This window comes from Crocodylus siamensis, chromosome 1 (genome assembly GCF_052110815.1).
Source record: "Crocodylus siamensis isolate JL-2025a chromosome 1, ASM5211081v1, whole genome shotgun sequence".
NCBI classification, from domain to species: Eukaryota; Metazoa; Chordata; order Crocodylia; family Crocodylidae; genus Crocodylus; species Crocodylus siamensis.
The window spans coordinates 362,518,890-362,543,805 of NC_143395.1; the positions used below are offsets into that span (position 1 = coordinate 362,518,890).

Here is a 24,916-nt window from a genome sequence, read left to right on the forward strand (position 1 = left end):
TTAATATGTATGTTGTTCACTTCCAGTTTTTCAATTGATTGGTCTGTTCTTTCCTCCTTTTAAACTGCATGTTCCCATTCTGCACAGCATTTAGACCTTCCTTATGCATTAAGAGGACAAAAAGACTAACGCATCTCAAAATAAGTCATTAAATAAAGCACACAAGCCAGGCACACTTTGTGTTAAACATAGAGAAATTTGTTGTCTGATGAAAAATAAAACAGGCTCTTGAACTTTAAAATCAATTACAAAAACTCAGATGATTTTTAGTAGTAAAAATCTTGCTCTGGAGTCAGTAATTTTTCAGAAAGATTAACACAGTATATGCAGTAATGCCCATAATTAGCTATGGAGAGTATGGAAAGCACAATAACTTACATGCCGTTTGGATTCAGTTGCTTATACTGTTGATACTTAACCTGGCACACTTGTGACAAGTAGAGGTAGAGGCCCTACACGCCTTTCAAAAATTAATATGACTAGGAAAAAAAAGCAAACTCCACCATCCTTATTCCATCAAGGGACATCTAAACCATTCTATGGTGATGGTGTTTTGGAAGTCTAATTTTTTTTTTTTTTTTTATCGTCAGGTCACAGAAAGTCTGCTGAAAAAGAGATCAGGTTAACTTTTTGAGTTAGGTCTATCTCCTCAATAGATTCAGCCAGGAATTTAATGCCAAAAAGAATATAGTAGGTAAGCATGAAAGCTGAAGTAATTTATCACCGCTATCTTTTCAACAGATAAGCATTTCTTTGTTTGAACAAATACACATTATAGTACATGAAACCAAAAATGTTTTTAACAGCACTGTTTCCAAACTGGGGGAATTTCTGTGTATTCAAACTTTAAAAAATACTAAGCATAGAGGCTGTGATGAATATAGTTTATTATTAATTTTGATTCAAAGTGACAAATGATAAATAACTGTGCTAAACATATTTTCGAGTTTTCCTTTAAATACAAAAGTACTGTTCAGGTTTGAATTTTTGCAATACTTGAAAAATGTGAAAAGGCATATTTAAACAATCAAATTTCTCTATAGAAAAAGTGAAAAACTGTCCAAATGGAAATTAATGTGGTTTACAAGTTTTAAAAAAAAACCACCTTCTTCTTGAACTTCCAGCCTGACACATTCAAAGTCAACTCAGAGTCTAGCTGAGTTCTTTCCATATTATGCATCATTAACAGTTATAAAATCCTCCAGACCCACAGCTGCTTACCTCTGCAACCTCATTGTCCTGCATTTGTCCTCTCAATAGTCCCTCCATAACCAAGCCCCTCTTTCATTACCGGAGTTAGAGGAGTGGAATTTAGTTTTAAAAAAAAATTCAGTGACAATATATCACCACCCACCACTAATGAAAAGAAGACTAAATAGAATATTATTAGTCACACTACCCAAACTGTATTGGATTAGCAGGGCTGACAGAAAGAAAACACAACAGAACATCCTCACCATCCTTAGTGTAAAATAAGAAAAGATACAGGATCATAGGAAAGTAGGTCTGGAAGGAATCTTACATGGTCATCTAGTCCAGCTCCTTGCTCAACACAGGACCAGCCCTGGCTAAACTATCCCAGCCAAGTGTCTGTCTAATCTGCTCTTGAAGATTTCAGGAATGGAGATTCCACAACTGTTCTAGAGAGCCTGATTCAATGTTTGACCAACCTCACAGTCAGAAAGTTCCTCTTAATCTCTAACCTAATTTCCTCTGCTGCAGCACTACTCTTAATCCTATCCCCTACAGCCACAAGGAAAAACCCATCTCCATCCTCTCTATAATCACCTTTCAGATACCTGAAGACTTTTATCAACCCCCTCCCACACCCTTATCAGTCTTTTCTCCACACTGGAGTAACCCTAACTCTCTTTTGATCTCTCTTCATAAGCCAGACCTCTAGGCTAGGGACAGGCATTACACATAAACCAGTTAAGTGATCAGAAGCTGGTTTAAACTTATAACAGAACAGACGTTCAGTGCACATAAACCAGTTTGAAAATGGCTGAATCCAATTTGAGATAAACAACCTAGTTGAATGTACTATCACACTTAACTGATTTGGGTCCAACCAGTTTATACAATGTCAATGTCTATCCCAGACCCCTTCCTGGTTTAAGATAAACCAAAAGCCCCCCAGCATCCTAACATGCTCTCTGGGCTGGGTGGGTCTCTCTGCTCCAAGGACTTGGGCTGGCCCCTCCCCTCTGCTCCCTCACTGCAGCTCCAGCAGAAACTTCATGTACATCAGGGTCTGTCTGGCTTCCTCCTGCTCCCTCCTCCCCCTAGCCACTCCATACTGAACCAGGGATTCTCCCCTCTCACTTACACAAACACCTATCAGTTTTAGCTAGCATACCACATGCTGGCTACAGTCCATGCTATGGCAGACAGGACTGTGGCACTTAGAGCTCTTTGGAGCCAATCCACGGGTAGCTGGTAATGTCCCTCCATTCCTTCCTTGGAAAAAGTTGTTTAAGAAAAGCCTGAACTAATGAGCTGGACCAGGACTTCTCCAGTCAGCTTATGGAGGCGGTTGGGGTCAAGGGATGTTATTGTCATGGGTGACCTAAACTACCCAGACATTTGCTGGGAGGAGCAGACAGCCAGGTCTGACTGCTTGTGTAGGTTCCTGGCTGTATTATAGGACCTTCGCCTTATCCAGGAAGTGCATAGCCCCACTAGGGGTAACGCCTTGCTGGACCTGGTCCTGGGGGATGACGTGGTGAGGGGACTGCAGGTCCTTGACCACCTGGGCAATAGCGATCATCACCAGCTGGATTTCACTATCCAACGCAGGGCATCAAGGGATCACACCAAGGCTAAAGCCCTTGACTTCAGAAGGGCCAACTTCAATGAACTTAGCAGACTAGCGGGGGAGGCACTGAGGGCCCAGAAGGTAGAGAAGATGCGAGTCCACGAGGGATGGTTGTACCTTAAGGGGGTGATCCTCCAGGCCCAAAGGATAACAGTCCCTGAGAGAAGCAAGTGGGGTAAGAGCACTCAGAAACTCCCTTGGCTCAGCAAGGGCATTCAGCAATGCCTGAGGACTAAAAGGGAGGCATACAAGCAGTGGAAGGGAGGAGCTATCACCAAGGAGGAGTACTCCTCCTTGGCCCGGGAGTGTAGGAGGGCTATTAGGAAGGCCAAGGCAGAGATGGAACTCAGGCTAGAGTCCAGGATTAAGGACAACAAGAAGTCCTTTTTCAAGCACACTGGGTGCAAGAAGAGGGCACCAGGCAATGTAGGGCCCCTGCAAAATGCAAACAGTAATCTTGTGGCAACGCCAGACAAGAAAGCTGATATTTTTAACAGTTTCTTTGCCTCCGTTTTCTTGAACAGGGACCGGTATATCCCACCTACCAGAGGTAGGGACAATCTTGGGGATAGCTCTGTCAGGCCTTCAGTAAGTGCAGATGTAGTTAGGGATCTTCTGGAAGGGCTAGACATTTTTAAATCTGAAGGTTCAGATGCCCTCCACCCAAGAGTGTTGAGGGAGCTGGCAGGGGTCATCACAGAGCTCTTGGCCCAGCTGTATGAGCATTCATGGTCATCTGGCCAGGTGCTGAGGGAATGGAAACTGGCTAATGTGGTCCCAATTTTCAAGAAAGGGAGGAAGGAGGACCCAAGTAACTATAGGCCTGTAAGCCTCACCTCAGTACTCGGGAAGATCTTGGAGAGAATCATCAAGGAGCACATCTGTGGGGGGCCAGCAGGGGACATCATGCTCAGGAGCAATCAGCATGGGTTCATCAAAGGCAGGTCCTGCCTGACCAACTGGTTGCCTTCTATGGCCAGGTTACTAAATCCTTGGCTGATGGTATCACCATGGACGTAGTCTTTCTAGACTTTAAGAAGGCCTTTGACGCTGTCTCTCACCCCATCCTCATCAATAAATTAAGCGACTCTGGCATTGATGCCTACACAGTTGGATGGGTAAAAAATTGGCTGAGGGGGCGCACCCAGAGAGTAGTGGTGGCCAGGTTGTACTCAGCCTGGTGAGATGTAAGCAGTGGGGTACCCGAGGGCTTGGTCCTCAGGCCCGCACTGTTTAACATCTTCATCAGCGACTTGGACGAGGGGGTGGAAAGCACGCTGTCCAAGTTTGCTGATGACACTAAGATGTGGGGCAAGGTAGACACACTTGAAGGGAGAGAAAGGCTGCAACTAGATTTAGACAGACTACAAAAGTGGGCAGATGAGAATAGGATGGGGTTCAACGTAGACAAATGCAGGGTGCTGCACCTTGGGAGAAGGAATCCACAGAATACATACAGGCTGGGGAGTTTCTCTCTTGAAAGAACAGAGGCGGAAAGGGATCTTGGAGTCATTATTGACTCCAAGATGAACACAAGCCGCCAATGCCAGACAGCAGCCAGCAAGGCCAGCCATACCTTGTCATGCATCTAAAGATGCATCTCAAGCCGGTCCAGAGAGGTGAAACTCCCGCTCTATGTGACACTGGTCAGGCTGCAGTTGGAATACTCTGTCCAGTACTGGGCACCGCACTTCAAGAGGGATGTGGCCAGCCTGGAGAGGGTTCAGAGAAGGTCCACCCACTTGGTGAGAAGGCAGCAGGACAGACCCTATGAGGAGAGACTGAGGGACATGTATGTGTTCAGCCTCAGCAAGAGGAGGCTGAGGGGGGACCTGGTGGCTGTCTACAAACTCATCAGCGGAGATCAACAGCAAATAGGTACCTGGGGTGACAAGGAACAACGGTAATAAGTTGATGGAGAACAGGTTTAGGTTAGAGATCAGAAGGCAATATTTTACAGTTAGGGTGGCCAAAATCTGGAACCAACTTCCCAGGGAAGTGGTCCTCACCCCTACCTTGAGCAAATTCAAAAGGAGTTTGAAAGATCACCTGTCTGGGGTCTTGTGAACCCAGCTTTCATTCCTGCCTGTGACAAGGGGTCAGGCTAGATGATCTGTTCAGGTAACCCTAGCTACTATGAAACTATGAGAGATCCCTTTGTTTTGCTGATGGGGTGATAAATGGTCCCTGCTGTATAAATCCCTGGCTTCCTTGATGACCAGCAAGGAAGGACCTCTCTCTAATAAGAGCATCCTGCCATGCCCTGGCCACACCCCCCTCAGCTCAGCGCTGTAGAAGGGAAGAGAGGGATACTCTAGCACCCTCAAGCTTCTAGCCTGAGCCACTGCAGGCATGTGCTTGCATTTTTTCAGTCCAGAGGGGATGTCTGTACAGTTACAAACTGAGTCAGCCTAGGCAGGTTAAACTAGCCTACAAAGACTGAATCAATTCAGGCTCAAGCTTCTTGAATGTCTGTCCCTAGGCCTAATCATTTGTGTTATTCTGCACTGGACTGTCTCTAGCCTGTCCGCATCTTTCTTCAAGGTATCGGACCCAAAACTGGACACAGTACTCCAGATGAGGCCTCATCAGTGCTGAACAGAGCAAAAGAATCACTTCCCTTGATTTGGAAGTGACACTCTTGCTAAAAAAAACCCAACAGCATACTGGACTGTATTTTTTTTTTTTTTTTGCAACAAGAGGACACACACACATGGTTACAAATGAAATATAAAATGAAAATCTCTCTGTTATAAAGAATACCAAGAACAAAAAAATACAAAGCAAGTTGGATCAGATGGGTCCCAATCAGAAAGAATGTATGGGATATTAACTTTTTAAAACTCTGTTGTGTATTCAAGTTGTAGCAAGGGAAATTTAAGTTTTTCCTAATATCTAACTTGCTCGCTAGGAGGGTAGTAAAGCACTAGAATAGGTTACCCAAAAAGGTTGTGAAATCTCCATCCTTGGAAGTTTTTAAGACAAAGCCTTGGCCGGTACAATATAGTTGGGTATGGTCCTACTTTGAGCAGGGGGTTGAAATAGATGACCTTCCAAGGTCCCTTCAAACCTTAATTTTCTGTGATTCTGTTAATCCGTTTTATTAAGTCATACGTATTAGGAATCTATATAGTATTAGTGTGAGAAAAAGTGAGCAAAATGTTTTCCCCCACCATACAACGTCTTTTTCAACACGAGTGATAAAACTGGGCCATGTATCCGTCATATTTTGACACTAATGTCAGCAGGTCTGACTGCTGATATACACAAGGGTCAGTGGTCTGTTGCATTAGAGTTTCATTTTTAAAGTAGAACTGCAGCTTACAACAAATCAAAATTGTTCCTGTGTGAAAACTTTACCTGACCTATTCTGATTTATCAAACAAGGCTGCACAAATTTTTTCTAGTCAGAATGAGATTGGCATCACTGGTCTGTTTGTCTGACCTTCTGTAGCTAGTAGCCATCTGAATGGGGAGGAGGCAGAAAAGCAGACATAAGGAAAAGGAATTGAGATGGACTTGACAGTCATCAGGGAAAGGAGACAGCCTAATAAAAAAGGATCCAAGAAGGTGAGGATTTGGTCTTAAGGTTTTGGTGAGTCTTCAGGAAAGACAGGAAGTTTATAGGAGCGGGCAGGAAAACTCCAACACCAAATGTGGTGCTCCTGGAAAAGAGGCAGAACGCATCACAGGCAATATGCTTGAGGAGGAAGACACTGGGCAGTCTCTGGGGAAGAGAAAATTGCAGAAAGTGAACTACATGAGTTTCACTTTTTCTTCAGTGATTGCAAAAGCTACATGACAACTAAGGTTGGATTAAAAAATACAAGTGCCTGCTCCAGGCTGTTTAGTAACCCATGCCCATCTCCTGTGATAGGGGTAACAAACTGGTCTGGCCCCTTGGGCCAAAGGAGAGGCATGGGGCCAGTCCATGGGCCCACAAACCAGCCCTGTATGCCACATGCACCACATTGCCAAGACAGGCCCTCTGCAGCATGCTTTGACCAGCTCCATGCACAGCACGTGGGCCAGGCCAGGGTCCTCCACTAATCAAATGCAAGGAGGGGGCAAGGGGCAAGGTGTGCGCAGAGGAACATGCAAGAAAAAAGGAGCCACCACACACTCTACTTCTGCTGTGAATTTAGGTCCCTACCCATGGCATTACAGATACTATGCCAATTCCTGCCATTGTATATATTACACAGTATACATGAAAACATGCTGGAGTTCAAGCTGTGGAGTAGAAATGCATCATTTAAAAGATCATCTTGCTTCCAGTCCCTTCAAACCTTTTAGCCAAAGGTCATCCTCACTGTGCCCTTACAGTTCTTTACAGCTTCATGATTATTTACTATTCATTTACTGAAAGAAGAACAACAAGCAGGAGTCAAAATGTGGTGTTAGAAACGAGCCAGAGTTTGTAAGATGCTTATTGGGTATCACACTAGCAACAATGCCAGACAACATATGCATACCCTCATGGATGATAAACCCTTCTGCCCACTGCTAAATCAATGGAAAATAGATATGCCTGAAGTGGTCAGAGCCCTACAAACCTGAACAGGCCAAATGCGGCAAAGCTGCAACCCAGTCTGGAGTGAGGGTGGAGCAGCATTGAAGAGGCCTTTGACTAGGTTCAAAACGACAGACAGGTGGAGAGTCACTAGTGGGGCACATTTACTACTAAAATCAAGAAGCCTTCAACCATTTCTTTTTCTCTTTTCCCTTGAGATTTTCATACAGAGAATTCAAAATTAATGACTGCAGGAAGTGAAGAAAGTCAGAGAGTTGCAGGAAAGATGATGATTTGGTATAATGAGGTTATACATTGTAACTTAAAGCAAAGACAACAGTATGTCTGCAACATCTACAGCAGCAGTTCTCAACTGGAGTGCCATGAGCCCCTTCCAGGGGTACCAGCACATAGGTGCTGCCACAGCCAGGTTGAAATATCTCATGCACCTGCCACAGAGGCAGATCAGAAAGCATAGAGCCTGAAACTCTTACTGCAGAGGCAGGTGGGATTGCCTGTGTCCCTCTGTTTCCAGGAAAGGCTTGCAGGTTCAGGCCAGGAAGGACTGTGACAAGACCTGAAGCCCTTTGTACTGCCTGTCCAAGCTGGGCTGAAGCAGCCCTTTGTGCTGCCTGCCTGGAGGATCTGGGTGCAGGACACCCAGGACGGGTAAGACCACTCACCTTCCCTCCTCCCCATCACACTCCAGGGACACAGGGGAGTTCTGCACAGAGCACAACACTTAATAGTTATCCCTCTGGTCCTGCCTGCTTTAGAGTTATCAGAAAACCCTAATACAGGGAGGAGCACACAGCATCACCCTGGCTGAGAACCACTGAGGTAAGTGAAGGCAAGATAACAGTGGTTCTGAGCTAGGGGTGCCAACAAATTCAAAAGGTGTGGAGGGATGCCCTGACTCTGGGAAGATTAGGAACCACTTGTCTACAGCAGCAAAGGCGCACAATCATTTTGTCTATTTTTTTAAACTTTAACACAAGGACATTTATTTCCTGTTGGTATACAGTATTGCTGCAAGCCCCCTCAACAATTTAGGATGGTAGTGTTTACCTTTCCCCATGAGCAGGCAGAGAAACAATAGTATATTGTGTAAATATAGGGGGGACATGCATTAATTTCCAACCCATCACGTAATCTGATGAGATTTCCCATGAGATCTCCTAACAGGTTGCAGCACTGTGAGCCATTATTTCCATATTTATTGGAAATAACGTCTGAGCCAAGCAACGCACAATATTCCCACTGTGAGGTCTCATGACAAGAATGAAATTAACTCTTCTTGTTGCTGTATGCGCCAAGGGTCTTTTTTTGGAATCTTACAGCATTTACCCAAAATAACTAAACATTCCCTTCATGTTGTTGTGATCCAGCATGTTACACACAACCATAATCTGAGGCTTATTGAAAAGCTGACTTTTGACCTAAATTCCCCCCTGCATTTATTGGACTCATCTGCTATCACATACAGTGGTATAAAACTGTTGCAATTGTATTGCTTTCAAGTGCTGGTATTTCTGATTTATGCCAGTGTAGAATCTGAACCACATTTTGATTGTTCAAGGATCTTTTAAGATGCAAATTATTGACAAGACAGACCTTAATTAAAATGAACCTGTGATGTACACTACAGGATACTAGTGATGAGCTAAGAAAGCTTTGTCATTTTTTATTAATAATATTACAGCAGCATTAAGAAGCCCTACTGTGCTAGGCTCTGTAAAAGAACAAAGACACCATTCCCGCTCCAAAGAGTTTTCAGCCACATTATGCTGGGGGGGGAAAAAAACCCTATATGCTCAGATATAGTAAATTATACCACCTAGGGTCCACTATAGTTCCACTGAGGATCTGGACTTTTCTACATGCCTGTTAGGTCAATGCATTGGTCATCCCATGATTTTGAAAAGGCGGGTACATATGGCAAGGTACATCATCATATATAAAAGAACCAATATTTTTCTCCAGTTAAAAACAAACGAGAAGCTTTACTAATAAGCTAGGAGCCTAGGGCTGTATTACTCAGTTTAAAGTCTAAGCAAAAATAAATGTAACTTCATTGGAATAAGATTCAGACAATCTGTCGGGCTATGAAATAGGAGCTTCATTACCAGGAGCAGCTAGCAGAATTGCACAAAAGATAGTCTGACTGGTGGAAAATCAAGACCATTAAAAAGAGGAGAGAATGCAGAAGTCTGAAGTGCTCAATGCCTTTTTTGCCTCAGTCTTCACAGGCAAGGTCAGCTCCCAGATTACTGCATAGGCAGCACAGTTTCAGGTGGAGGCAAGCAGCCAACAGTGGTGAAAGAACAGGTTAGGGACTATTTAGAAAAGCTTTATACAAGTCCATGGGTCTGAATAGGATGCACCCAAGGGTGCTGAGGGAGTTGGCTGGTGAGATTGCAGAGCCACTGGCCATAATCTTTGAAAAATCATGGCAATCAGGAAAGGTTCTGGATGATTGGAGAACTGCAAATATAGTGCCTATGGCAGGCCAGTAGGGGGTGTTCCTGTGCCAAGCCACCTTCCAGGCTCTGAGTGCCACCTTCCCTGAGCCCGACTACCTTCCAGGCTCTGAGTGCCTCCCTGGCAGTGCCTCAAGTCTGGCTGACCCCCTTCCTGGAGCACACCCGCTAGCCTGGGTGTAGAGCTGCCACCACCCAGGGATGGGCTTAATTTTGGCACTGCACCCCCTGGGAAACACAGGCCTAGTAGCCCTCAAGGGTGCTTGATTTATTTCAATAACTTGGGGTGCTTCCCTCAGCCAGAAGCACAAGTAGTGGTCTCCCTTAGTCAGCCAAACCAAGGGGACCCCAAGGCATAATCTAGATCCACTCCAAATAAGTCTCCCACACTAGGTACAAAGGAGAACTTTATTGGTTACAAGGAGTAGGGTTGGAATAGGGTACAAAGTTGAGTAGTATCAGAGAAATCCCATAGAGCAAACAAGGTGGCTGGAGTAGCTTTTGATCATGCATCTGAGTTACTGCAAGCTATATATCTCAGATAGCTTACTCACAAGTATCATCCAGAGACAGGTGAATGTTCCCTCTGGAGGCAGGCAGTTCCTTGATCATGAGTTTTGAGAGTGAGATCAAGTTTCAGGTGGTCCAACTCTTCTCTCTCTCTGAGTTTTCCTCATGGCTGCTGCCCCCTCCTCCTGGGCAGTCCTTAACTTATATAGCCCTGATGACCTCATTAACCTGGTCCAATGGAGGTCAGCACCTGTTGGCTGTGAGCCAACCAATTTGAAATGCATCACTTGTTGCGGGACAGACTGGCAGTTTCTAGCCCACCAGGGTGCCCAAGCCCCTCACCCAAGTATGTGATGCCAGTCACGCAGGCAGAGGGAGCAGGTTTCCCCCCCTCCCTCGGGAATGTATCCAGCTCAGGTTACCTGAAGAGATAGTGTACCCTTTGCAGGGCTCAAATTGTCACACAGCAGAGTTTTTGGGGAGAAACAGAGGTGGCCTTCTGCCACAATGCCCACATTTAAGAAAGGGAAAAAGGAGGATCCAGGGAACTACAGACCAGTCAGCTTCACCTCAGTCCCTGGAAAAACCATGGGACTGAGGTGAAGCTCAAGGAATAAAATGCAAAGCCCGTGGAGGAGGAGAAGGTGATTAGGAACAGTCACCAGTGGTACGTCATGCCTGACTAACCAAATTGCCATTGGTGATGAGATGACTGGCTCTATGGACAAGGGGAGACCAGTGGATGTGCTATACCTTAATTTTAGCAAGGCTTTTGATATAGTCTCCCACAACATTCTCACAAGCAAGCTAAGGAAGCACAGGCTGGATAAATGGACTGTAAAGTGGATAGAAAACTGTCTGGAGCATCAGGCTCAGGGGGTAGTAATCAATGGCTCAATGTCTAGTTGGTAGCTGGTATCAAGTGGAGTGCCCCAGGGGTGAATCCTGCAGCTGGTTTTGTTCAATGTCTTCATCAATGGCCTGGAATATGGCATAGCATGCACCCTCAGCGAGTCTGCAGATGACACCAAGCTGGGGGGAGCAGCAGATATGCTGGAGGGCAGGGCTAGCATTCAGTGTGACCTAGACAAATTGGATGATTGGAATCTCATGAGGTTCAACGAGGACAAGTCCAAAGTCCTGCACTTTGGACAGAACAATCCCCCATGTATAGGCTGGGGGCTGACTGGATGCTTGGACAGCAGCTCTGCAGAAAAGGATCTGGGGGTTACAGTGAACAATAAGCTGGATGTGAGTGAACAGTGTGCCCTTGTTGCCAAGAAGGCTAACAGCATACTGGGCTGCATCAGTAGGAGTGTTGCTAAAAGATTGAGGGAAATAATTATTTCACTCAATTCAGCACTGGTGAGACCACATCTAGAGTACTATGTCCAGTTTTGGACCTCCGCTGTAGGAAGGACCTGGACAAGTTGGAGACAGTCTAGTGAAGACAATGAAAATGCTTAGGGAGCTGGGGCACATGACTGATGAGGAGGGACTGAGGGAACTGGGCTTATTTAATCTGTAGAAGAGAAGACTGAGGGGAGATTTGATAGCAGCCTTTAACTACCTGAAGAGGGTTTTGAAAGAGGATGGAGCTAAACTGTTCTCAGTGGTGGCAGATGACAGAACGAGGAGTAATGGTCTCAAGTTACAGCAAGGGCAGTTTAGGTTTGATATTAAGTAGAGGTGCACTGATACATCAGTCCGATACTGGATTGGTACAAATATGAAGAAAATGGTCTATATCAGATATTGGCCCTATGGGGCCAATAATTTGGCTGATAAATGCCCGTGCTGTGCACAGCCGCAGTGTAGCAAAGAACAGAGATGGCAACATGGAGAGCTGCCTCCAGCTGGTAAGTTGGAAAGGGAGGGGAGGAGGGAAGGGGCAAGGGGGCAGATCAACGCCTCCCCACAGTGAGAGAGGGAGGGGGCAGGGATAGGCGCTGCCCAGCCGGGGGGGTAGAGCCGTGGAACAGCCATGGCTCATGGGATGGGGGCAGCTCCCACCACTGCTTGCACCCCGGGAGGTGGGAGATTTGCCCCCAGATCTTCATGGTGCGAGGCAGGCAGCAGCTGCAGGGTGGAGCTGATGCTGTGTGGGGCTCTTCTTGCTGGTGGCTGGGCTCGGAGCGGGCCCCAGAGGCACTGGGAGAAGGCTGCATCCACCCCAAATTTTGCTGCAGCTCCACTCCTAGCTCTGGCTGAATGCCCCACCTCCACCCAAGCACTGGGAAAAGCCATGGCTGCACTGGGGGCGGGGCAGTGTGGGGCTGAGAGCAGAATGGCAGTGAAATCTGAAGTGGCTGCAACCTCCTCCCAGTGCTGCCAAAGTCCACTCCGAGCCCAGCCCCTGGCAAGAAAAGCCCTGCGCGGCACTGGGTACAGCTACAGCCCGCACCTGCCACCCGCCTCATACAGATCTGGGGACATACGCTCCCCCCCACCCCCTGCCCTCCCAAGGTGCAAGCAGTGGCAGGAGCTGCCCCCACCCCATGAGCTGTGCCTCTGTCCCACACCCCTCCCCCTGCCACACCTCTTCCCTCCTTCCTCCCCTTCCACCACACTGGACATACCACCTAGAGGCAGCTGTATCAGATATCAGATCAGTATCAGCCAATATGCCTCCTTAAATATTGGTTATTGGTATTGACCCCTAAAATCTCTATTGGTGCACCCCTAATATTAGGAAGAATTTTCTCACTAGAAGGGTAGTAAAACACTGGAACAGTTACCCAGAGAGGTTTTGTAATCTCCATCCTTAGAGGTTTTCAATACCTGGCTAGACAAAGCTTTGGCTGGGATAATCCAGTTGGGGATGGTCCCATGGAGCATGGGGTTAGACTAGAAGATCTCTAGAGGTCCCTTCCACCCTAATTTTTTATGATTCTATGATTAACACCTATGGAATGAAGAATTAGAAATGATCAGGTAGATTATAATAAGACATGAAGTTAAGTGACTAGAAACACTGTTGCCTGTGCTAGGAAGGTTTTAATTTTGGGTGGACCAGAAATCAAAATGGGGAATTGGGAATCAAATCCACCAATGAGCACACACCCCCACTGCCGTATCCACCCCTGGGACAGCGGTGCTCAAAGTCATAAGGCCAGATAATCAGGCCCATAGGTATCCTGAAAGGTCCAAAAATTTGACTGCAGGGGAGAGGTGGCAGCATTAATTGCATTTCCCTTGCCGCCTTGTTTTCAAACTCATGGCAAGCCCTGCAGACTGAATGAGACATCCCTGAACGCTAAATCATGCTGGTATATGGAGGTCACTATACGGCCAGATCCAATTTGTGGGGCCAGTCCAGTGTACCAGATGACCTCAGTGCATTGACCCCATAGCAGTGTATTAGGTGATTCCAGGTGCTCAGAGTTTCATGATGCAAACAAGTATCCTTGCGATTAAATAATTTAAAGACAGTGTGTCCCTAGGAACCACTATAAGTTCTGGCTCTATTACAGTAATATTTTATTAAAGATCTAGGCCACTCTCATACAGTTTACAGTTTATTTGCTCTCATAAATATCGATTAATTTTTACAAGTAGAAACATTTCTCCATTTTTTTTGATCAACCTTTTCTTTCCACCTGGATCATTCAATTATGCCTCTAAGCTATGCTTAAAAAACTGCATTTTTAGGTTTAGGCCAGTACGGTTTGTGTCACTAACAGAATGATTTTACACAGTGGTGCTCACACTTTTGGCCCCAGTGGCCAGATGAGTGGTATCAGGCCAGAATGCGAGTCAGATTGAAACCTGCACACCAGGATCATGACCCAGGGGCCTGAAGCCGCCCCATTCCCAACCCTCACACACAGAGATTAGGCCCTGGGACCTAGCACAATCTCCACATGGCCGACCCTGTATGCTGTATCCAATCCAGTGTGTAGGGACCAGGGCTCCCCATGCATCTAGAAATTTGGCATCAGGGAAGTGGTGCTATCATTTTCTTACTGCCAAATTTCCAGGTCCAAGGGGAGCCCTGCAGGCCTGAAGACAAAGTACTGTGGGATGGATCAGCCCTGGGGGCTTGAGGTAGAACACCCCTGAGATAAGAGGATTGCAGTAATTATGTTAAAAAAGAGAAAAACCTCTTATTTGCAAAAACAGTATCTTATTAATTAGGAAAGATGAGCAAAGAAATACAAAAATACCTGAAAAGGAAATTTGGGCTTTCAAAACCTTTGTTTGCTTTTAACATTTGCCTGTGGGTGGCAGTGACTGAATACAATCCAATCAGCTGGGTTTTAGAAGCCATATCACAAGATCATACACGGAGCCATACTGCAAGATGAGACAGCCATGGCATCAGATCCACAGCTGCCAAAATTTTCATGGGAAGCTGAGGCACTGGCAATCTTCTCCCTGAGGGCTGCTGAGATTTGACTTGTCCACTTAATTAACCACTTAACCGTGTTATCCGAAAGGGTTGAATATGCAGCTGTCTGCACATAGCTTGCCATTGCCTAACAGATTTTATTTTTCAAAAGTATCCATTTTCATGAGTAAAACAGCCTTCAGCCAAAACTCTCTTCAGTTGGACGGTGCTCCCTGCTCCTGTTGCTCCCAGCTATGTCCGTCTTATGGGTCAAAGTGGATTCTTACCCAGGGCTAACTTCCTGTTGTAAATATTTGTCATTAATATGGGCAGCTACTGGATGCATATGGCTAAAAATGTTTATTAATAATTGACTCTAAACCTAAAAATAGTCATCATAGTCATCACATACCCAAAGTATTTTAAGCTAGTGTTATAATACTTTACGGAAAAAATTCTCTCTCAGAGTCCTTTCTTAAATACTATAATCAACAATCGTTTAGAAAAAGCCATCATCTTTGCCACAACGATGTTTTTGGCCTCCTCTGTCTCTTAGGGATTAAAGTTTAGAATACCAGCTTGCAAAAATACAGTGGCATTTTTATAGTCTAACTAATTAAACATAATTAAATTAATGGTAACCTGGAATTGAATGTATTAAAAAAACCAAAAGCATTTTGCTTTACATGTATAAACAGTACAGTAATTATTTCCTTTTAAGGAAAATGCCAAGGTAATAATGTAGGTGACAGTGAAATACTTCACAATGGGTCAATTTAGTTTGTCATGATTCATCAGCATGTGTGTGACTAGTAAATAATTGAGTTAATTTTAAGCTGAGTGACATATTTAGAAAACTACAAAGCACCTTATTTTGTGAATTTAATCAACCTTTGCTCTTCCCTTGGTAGTTCAACATACATCTACAATATTAATCTAGAACACTTCTTTACCTTAAAGCCATGATGAATGCCCAATGGCTTTAAAATTTTTAGACGTAACTGCTTTTTTAAATGATAGCTTTAAATAAGGAGCACTTAAAAATAAATACACACAATTTTTTTTTTTTACTGTAGCAGGATAATTTCAGAAAAGCGCAACCTCTCCTTAACTGAAGTTGTAACCACGTTACTGCAAGCTAAATTTTTAGATGTCTTTATTTTCACCAGTGAAAATGCTTTTGGTCTCAAACCACAAAGGTAAAACTCACATCACACAGTGAAAAATTTCCTCAGAATTACTGTCTAATGTTTCCTTGTCTCCCTCTGTTGGCCCAATTAAATCATATTACAAAAAAAAATTTACAATGCAGATAGATTTCCAGAAGCCGGAAGAAAGTAAATTAATTTTAAAAGTTACCATTGTTGTGTAATTAAATGTGGTTCTGCATCATTGAAGTAGACTAAGAATATTTTTTCCAACCAAAGCTCCTCTGGTGGCTTAGCTACATATCACAGAGCTTCTCTCGTCTGTGGTAAGAAATTTAACTAGGAGTAATACAGTATTAGTTGCAGGAGTAACAGTAATTTGGTAGTGCAAATGTATTTTGCTACCAAAATGCTGGCTTGCATCCATAGATGCTTCTCAAGCAAATCCCAGAACATCATTCTCCCCTTGTACTCGGCCTTGGTGAGGCCGCAGCTGGAGTACTGCATCCAGTTTTGGGCCCCACAATTCAAAAAAGATGTGGAGAAGCTTGAGAGAGTCCAGAGGAGAGCCATGCGCATGATCAGAGGGCAGGAAAACAGACCTTATGACAACAGGCTGAGAGCAATGGGGCTCTTTAGCCTGGAAAAGCACAGGCTCAGGGGTGAGCTGATGGCCACCTATAAGTTTATCAGGGGTGACCACCAACATCTGGGGAAACATTTGTTCACCAGAGCGCCCCAAAGGATGATGAGGTCGAACAGTCATAAACTACTGCAAGACCGCTTCAGGCTGGACATAAGGAAGAATTTCTTTACTGTCCGAGCCCCCAAGGTCTGGAACAGTCTGCCAGCGGAGGTGGTTCAAACACCTACATTGAACACCTTCAAGAGCAAATTGGATGCTTATCTTGCTGGGATCCTACGACCCCAGCTGACTTCCTGCCCTTTGGGCGTGGGGGCTGGACTCGATGATCTTCCGAGGTCCCTTCCAGCCCTAATGTTTATGAAATCTATGAAATTTTCAAATGCCAGGTACAACCATAACTGACTTTAAATAAAAAAACCCTTATTTTTGTAAAAGGGAATTCAAGTTATTTTTCCAATAGTGTTCAAAAGTCCATGTATAATCTTTTGGTATATAAAAACCTCTATTAGTCATTACTATCATTTTGTAAAATGCCTGAGGAAGGGCACTGTAATACTTGCTTATGTCTATACCAACCATACGCTGGTCCAATAAAAACTACCACAAGACTTCTTGCCAGTTGTAAAACACATAAGAGTTGCCAAGTAGTCATTTTGAGTGTGTACATGCATAGCACATAAGATAATTGGTACAGGTTACGGCACTTGCATAATAAATCCTGAGTTTTCAAAACAATAATTCACATGATACAGACAAAAAATAATAATTTTAAAGATTATGTCACTTAGCTATTCGAGAGTAAATTTCTTTGTTAGCTACACTGAAGTGTAAATTGTTGCAAATCATTTAATACAATTAGAACATGCACAGATTCACAGTGCTACAATATATCTTTTGGGTCTCACTGCAAAACCAATGTATGACACTATGCTCAGTATCCTGTCTTCCCACAGAATAATGTGTTTCTCATTTCATATGTTGCTACATTGTCTAGAATATTACAGACATCATCATAACATAATGAATTAAATATTAAGATATATCATTCAGATATACAAGGGAACAAAAAACAGACTCATATCTTTACAGAAATTAAGTAAAGCATAATTCTGTATAGTTGCATTCAGTCCTAAGACGATGCCCCAAAATATCCCTGAAGAGACAAAATACAAAGTTGTAACCAAATTATCAGAAGATTGACCATTAGACTCACTGCATATGTTGAGTGTAAATACTGTAATACCTTCACAACCATGCATACCTAGATGGCAGGCAGTTAACTTGGTCTGGGATCAGAGATGGTCACTAAGGCCACCGACACAAGTGATATTTGTCACATGATCAACCCCCTGAAGTGCTCTACACCCATGCCCTTACAGAAGCACATGGCTACAGAGTGCTTTAAAAGGACCTGATCCTACAGCAATCTGAACCCTCATTACACGAGAGTTCAGATGAAGGCACTCTAAAGTGGAGTGCCTTCATTAACTTGTGTCCACGCATGCCAGGAGCAGGGCTGGGCTGATGTAGCCTGCACTAGAGGACGGCGCAGGTGGATTGGCGGTCCCGCTTCCACCTGGGGGAGGGCTCCAATCAACCCACCCCACTCTCCAGCACAGGCTGGGCAACTCCCAGACCAAGCTCCCTCCACACTCCCTTCCCCGACTCCCATTCTGAAAACAAGGCCAGGGCTTGGAGAGGAAGGGACGGGACTAGAGGAAAGTGGCTGCAGACTCACAGCTGCTCCAAAATGCAGCTTGTTCCCCCACCCAACAGCGAACATTTGTTGTGTCTGGGGGATCACTGTAACTCATGGCGCATTTACATGGATGCTAGAAATTTAAAAAGCCCACTTGCCCTGGCACTGATCCATACTCAGCTCATTCCTAAATAATCAAGGCAGGGAAGCAAAAAAAGCTATCCTCATTTTCCTTTGGTGTCCTTAACTCAGAATTAAATTTGTGCATGGATTTACTAGATCTATAAATGGTAACCAAGATTAACAAAGATAATTTCAAAGTTCCTTTGCTTTAAGTCTCAAAGCTGTATAATGCAGTACTGACATCTTCAATTTATAATACAGTATGTTACTTGGTAACTGTTTAACAATGTGACTCGCCCACAACTGTTCCAGTGAATTACAGGGAAACATTACTTTCAAATTCCCACGTACCAAAGTATTGTAGATGGTAATCACCTACCATAAAAATACATATTTTCCAGCACTACTGAGGGAGACAAATATTTGCAACACCTAATCCAAACCAATTTAAAATGATAAACAACAATATTTTAACATTTAGCATTTTGCAAAACTTTGTTAAATATAGGCAACATTACAGCAGAAAACACACACACTTGCACAAAGCACATAACTTATCATAGAAAGCAAAGGGTAAACTACAAATAATGGGAGTATTGCAGAAGCTGAAGCTGTGTCTAAACAAATAAACTTTCAAAATTATTATTGCCTGTAGCTATTAGCAAATAGACAATGTTTCCTCAACTCCCCACAGCACAAAGCTGGACCCAAAGCTCAATGAAATCCACAGAAGTCCTTTGAATGAGGCCTCACATAAGTGCAGGGTGCAGCTGAGTAGCGAAAGGAACAAAGCAGCTGTTATCAGCTCCTCTAACCTTAGCTGACTAAGGGCTTTTACAAACTTTGTCATGATTTTAAACTATCCTTGAGGCTGGTCCAAACAAGTCTGTTGGCTGTGGTCCAAAGGAGCTGATGGGCCAGCTAGAGTTTTATGTTTTGGCCATACCTGTCCATTCCTTTACTTCATCAATGGAACCCCCTTTCTTCAGAGACCTGACAGTAGTGTGGGGAGAGGGATAGCCATAAGTGACACATAGGAGGGACACGGGGGGTCATGTGCCCCCCCTGATTTTGGGCACCACCGGGTTCTATGGATGGTCACCACTCACCACCTGCCCCCCCTAACCTGGTACCACCACCTGCAGGCAGTCCCCATTCACCACCACCCCTCTTACCACCAACGCCACTGCTGGCGTCTGCAGGTGGTCACTGCTCACCGCCAACTGCAGGCAACCTCTGCTTGCCACCCCCCCAGCTGCTGACACCATCTGCGGGTGGTTCCCCGCTCACCAACCCCCACCTCTGCTACCGATAACAACTACAAATGGTGCCCCCCCCCCCAGTCTCGGGAGGCACCAGTTGTTCATGGTAAGAGCCACCCTTTCACATACACTGTACACTGCTATCTTTCTGGCAAAACTGCACTGCTGGAAAGAGCAAAATGGTCACAGGGAGGCTCAGAATCAAGTCTTGGGATTTCAGTGCATACCAGTTGGACTTTGCTCAATAAACAGGACAAACAGAGAAAATTAAAATATGTTGTAACTATGAAATGGCAAGTAGTCCCAGTCAGCTGAGGACATTACTATCATCTCTTTAAAAGCTGAAATTAGGTTTTGGCCATCCCTGGTGCCAACAGAAGGTGAGTTCTAAGCTTTTTGTCAAATTGTCACAGTGTAACAATGGTTTTTGCACTTAGCATTTAAGAACATTTAAAAGATATGCCAGTTATTTCTCCAAGGTTAATAAAAGCCAACTAAGCGTTTCTTTGTTTTCCACAAACTTCCACAGATGGAAGATGGATTTTACTCCATCTCCTTCAAAATAGCTTGGTTATATATATAATTTTTGCAATCTAACATTCCAACTGTACAAAAAGCCAAACACACTTCTTTCTTCAATAACATTTATGAACAAACAAGATTTCTCTCTATTTTTTTTTTTTAGATAAACAAGAAGTCTGGAAATCAGAGTTTATTTTCCTGATTAGCTTTTAAAAACAACAATCCAAGTTCCACCAATTTGTCCTTGAAGATGAAAGATATAAAGATGTATGGAGCTTGTCCTGCTGAATGGAAGGAAGATAATGTTACCCAATATTCAATTAACACCAAGGTCTGCCACTCTGCCAATGGGAGTCTCTCAGGGAAACTGCTAAATCAGTGCATTCTGTATCCAAAATGGCTGAGCCAACTCCAAATCATTCCCATAAGCACCTATGCATGGCTTACGTGGAATGATGTTGTCTAAGTCAAAAAGAAAAAGTCCAAATCAACCCTGTTTCAGTGGGGGGGGAAGAGAATGAAAGGAGTGGAGAGGAAGCTTTAGTTAAAATTCCCCCACCACTTTTTTAAAGCACAGGGCTGCTGTCACATGAGACGTGGAAGCTGCTGGAGCACTCTAATTAGCATGCTGCTCTGACGTACTGTAATTACACCAGGTTGGAGCAGCCTCTCTGCAGTCTACAGGCACCCACAGGTCTCAAGTCTTCTAAATATGATCAGAAGCAATCCAGTTCAAGTAGGAAGGCATCTAAAATCTTGGCTAAGCCCAACTGGAGAAAGCCTAAAATCTACCCTGACCCCTTTAGATGCCCACAGAGAACATCTAACTTACCCTGACATCACCCAGTTCAGTACAAAGTGCTTTTCTATCAATCAATCTCACTTAGGAACCCTGGAAGGTAGAAAGGGTAACATCTACCTTTTGCACAATACCTTACTGGTTAGAGCACTTTCCAGACATCAAGAAGGATAAAATGACACCATGTGCCCAGTAATATGAACAAGTCAATGGAAAGGAGGAAACTTGGGTTCTAGTCCTTCTTGCCAGGATTATTTTTGCTTTTTAACTAGTGACTGCCTAACATAAAAATCCAGAAATAGTCCTGGCAGCAGGAATGCACTCTCCTGAGAGAAGGGAGAAAAAAACTTGAATCCCCTCAATAGGAAGAGGACCTAAAAGAGAGCCCCCTTTACAGGCAAATGCTCACATTGCTAGGCTATTACACAAAAGATGGGCACCACTATCACTACCGGTCAATTAGATGCCTCCACTCTGAGCACCCTGAATCTGAGATGAAAGAAGCACCTAATGTTTTAGAAAGTAGCCTAACCCCTTAAGAAAGGCAGGGATTCAGACATAGCTCTGTGCCTACCACTTCTTATTGACTATCTTTAGGCACCTCCCAACTCAGTATCTGAGCTCTCAGAATCACCCTTACTCTCTTTCTACTGCAGGAGCATAGGTAATTATAGGGTGTCCATCATACAGGACATTCTGGTTTTCTGCTACTCTGTCCTCTATTGATACAAAACCTGACACCTTTATGTCCTCTATTTTTAAATAAAGGCATCCAGTTTTGTACCAATAGAGGACAGGGGACAACCAGACTGTCCTCTGTGGTGGCCATGCTATGCTTACCTTTATCAGTTTGGATCAACCACCTATGGCAAAAAACACCGCAGCCCCTTGGTGGAGATGCCTACAAGGTTGACCTGAGTCCCTTTTCAAAGGGGCAGAACTGCCAGTTTAGACCTGCATTGGCTCCCCATGACTTTCCACCACCTTAAGGGGCCACCCAATCTCCACTACCATAATATGAATCCTTGCTAGAGTCTTTCCACCTCAGACTCCACCCAAGATTACAGTGACCTAAACTAAGGTCAACCTGACCTATTCCATTTGTGCTTTTCTTTCATCTTTCTTACCAACTCATGTTACAGTGCTGCCAACCATTTGTGAAACATTTCAGGCGAATAACCAGTCAAATGGGAATGCACTTTTACATAACCACTATTCATAAAAACATACTCAGAACCATGTATCCATTTGAGGTTACATTTACAAATACATTACGCTCAATGACCTGCCTGAAAGACTATCCAAAAATGTGCACATATGTAAATCATTCCTTCCTGGAATCCTGGGCAAAGTGACAGGAACAAAGAATGTGGTTACCTCATCAGTGTTTGGCACTCCATATACTACAGTTTAAATGCTTGCAGGTTTATGAGCCATCTGTCTACGGAGAACCATTGGGTGGTGCCTGCATGGTTTGATGCATGTGGTCACTAGTTCCTAGGACCAGTAGAAAGTGAACTGTGCCATAAAAAAAAAAAAACATACACTACTTCTGCCTGTCCGCCCAGGGAACTATATCTTTGTAAAGAGATTACATCTCAGGAACTGAATTGTGTTGGACAGTGCTTCAGGAAAACAGAGTAACTTATATCCCCATAGAAAGGGGAATTGTGAGTAGAGAAAGGAGCAGAAGAACCATTTTACTCCTGACCAGGAGTATAGGTAATGGCAGCCTGTTTTGGAAACAGCAGGACCTTTCAGCTTGGAGCTCCCAGGAATTCTGCTAATATCTGAGCACCAGACATGATGCAGAAAAGAACACCAGCCAGAAAGCAGCAATCCTATTAACCCAATCTCTACTTGGATGTGTACAGACATATGGTTCAATATTGATGCAACTGAAGGGCATTTAAGGCACTGAAACACATGCAGGGTGCCTGCTCTGGTGCACTGGAAATCCAGCACATCAGAGCAGACTTGGTTAATCAAGTCCACTGGAGCATATAAATTGATGCGCTCCGGCAGCCTTGGTGTCATGCGCAGTGGGGCAGCGCGCCTTCATGCTGAGAAAATGGCAGCAGTGTGCTTTGAATTAAAACATGTTCAACGTGCTTTAGTTAAAACCATACCGCCACCGTTTTCTAAGTGCGCAGGTGTGCTGCGCCACTGATACATGTGACGTGCAGACACTTTTCGTTAGCCCGGCTCGCTAATTAAAAGCACCTGGCACCGCGTAGGGAACACATGTAAAAATGCTCTTACGTTCCTCCAAGGAGAACAAGTTTAGGTCACAAACAGATTGAGACGATCATTAAATAAAAGTTTGAGTCCAGTTTAAGAACAAGGTTTAGGCTTATTCTTCAACTGGGTGTAGGTATTAATTACAAGGCAGATGCTCACAGGTCTTAAAACTACAGGGAACAAACATGGGAGCTAGCCACAAAAGTAAAACTTACAGGATGGCTAACACATTTCCTTTTAGCGCGGGCTCTGAATTGGTGATAAAAAGGGGAATTTAATTCTACTAAGCTTCTTTTTAAAGACTATACTCTTTCCACATATAAGACGATGCTACTGCTGCCAATCCCACAGAGACTCTAAACAAATTGAAAAGGGAAGGGGAAAACCCAAAGATGTAAAAAAGGCAAAAATGAAAGGCAAAAAAAGAAAGAAAGAAGAATGAACAAATTAGAGAACAAAAGCACTAAAGGAAGAGCAGAATAAAGCTAAAGGAGAGAAATAAAGAAGGAAATCCCTGATATGTGAGGGAGACAAGATCAGAAAAACTTGTCCCCCCAAGTCCTTTGCACGAGTTGCTACTGTTTGCTCTATGAGGCCCTGCTCTGCTAGAACTGTGGTGGTGCAGGAGAGGGTCTATCACTAACGATGTAGATGTCCTCTCTCTCTCTCAGCATCCTCACCCATAAGGAAATAACACTCTGGGGTCTCCAGATAAAAATACAGCTATATAAATATATTGTATTTTCATTAGGGAACAGCCAGGTTAATGTCAAATTCTGTCCTTTATCAGGGGTACCACTACATCAAGAGCTGGTCCTCATTTTTATTTCATAAGAACAATTCATTCTTTGCCATTCAAAATCTCCTTTAAGCTCCCTGTACAGATCAAATAAAAGTTTGTTTGCCAAATCCATCCATTCAAAAAACCTGCTTCTCTTTAGATCTAAAATGGAAAGATTGCCTAGATCAATAAATCCTTTTGAGAATCTCTTAATTTCTTTCTCTCCATCAACAGTAGTTCAGCAGCAGTTTCAAGTGCCACAGCTGTTAAGACCTAATTTGAGTGACTCCCAATGAGCTGATAACTATTTACCTATACATGTAACCTTATTCTTTAACACCTGTACATCCACATAATGTCTCAGGTGACATCCCAGCCTCAACAGCATCCAATTTTAACATAAACTTTAAAAGACAGCTAGATTTTGTCTACTGGGGGCCTGATCCTGCAAAATATTTTTTTACATACTTAACTTTACCGCTATGAGTAGTCACAACTGAAGTCAGTGAGAATAAGCACAGCAGCAAAGTTACGTATATATGACAAAGTGTTTGGAGAAGCAGGACTCAAATGGAGAGCCGTATCAGCCTTACTGATTCTCCATCCTTTTTTGCCTTCCCAAATTCCATAACACGACATGCACAAACACATTTGCACTTGATTTGAAAAAAAAACTTGCACATTTAGTATGCATCTCTCTCTAAACAACAAATTTTTATTATGCATTTCTAAGTTTTGCCATACAAATGACACATACATTACTGAACATTCAATCCCAGCAAGAACTAACTTTTTACCTTGTTCATGACAACAGATTTATCAGGAGATTTAAGAAATGCAACATTAAACTGACATTAAAGCATATATCCCTCTCCAAATCATTTAACACAACGTATAGATTTATCCTATATGGTACCTTTGTATTGTAGATCTTCTCCAAGTTTGTTGGAGCATACAATCAAGCTTCAAGTTCAATGTCCAACAGCTGAAAAGGTAAATCAAATATATTAAAAATATCTTGCTAAAAGTAAGTGGTTTAAGCAC

The 24,916-nt window shown here is 43.7% G+C and overlaps 1 protein-coding gene across 9 annotated transcripts in view; it reads right to left on the minus strand.

The window, feature by feature from the left end:
• ENOX1 (ecto-NOX disulfide-thiol exchanger 1) overlaps positions 1-24,916 on the minus strand; it is a 536,440-nt gene that overhangs the window by 406,819 nt on the left and 104,705 nt on the right. For 8 of the 9 annotated variants that reach the window (XR_016438859.1, XM_090025310.1, XM_090025301.1 and 5 more), the window contains exon 2: positions 24,789-24,857. The exons of the other annotated variant lie outside the window; for it this stretch is intronic. The gene's annotated coding sequence lies outside the window, so the exon portion shown is untranslated. The remainder of the gene's footprint in view (positions 1-24,788; positions 24,858-24,916) is intronic. 9 annotated transcript variants of the gene reach the window in all.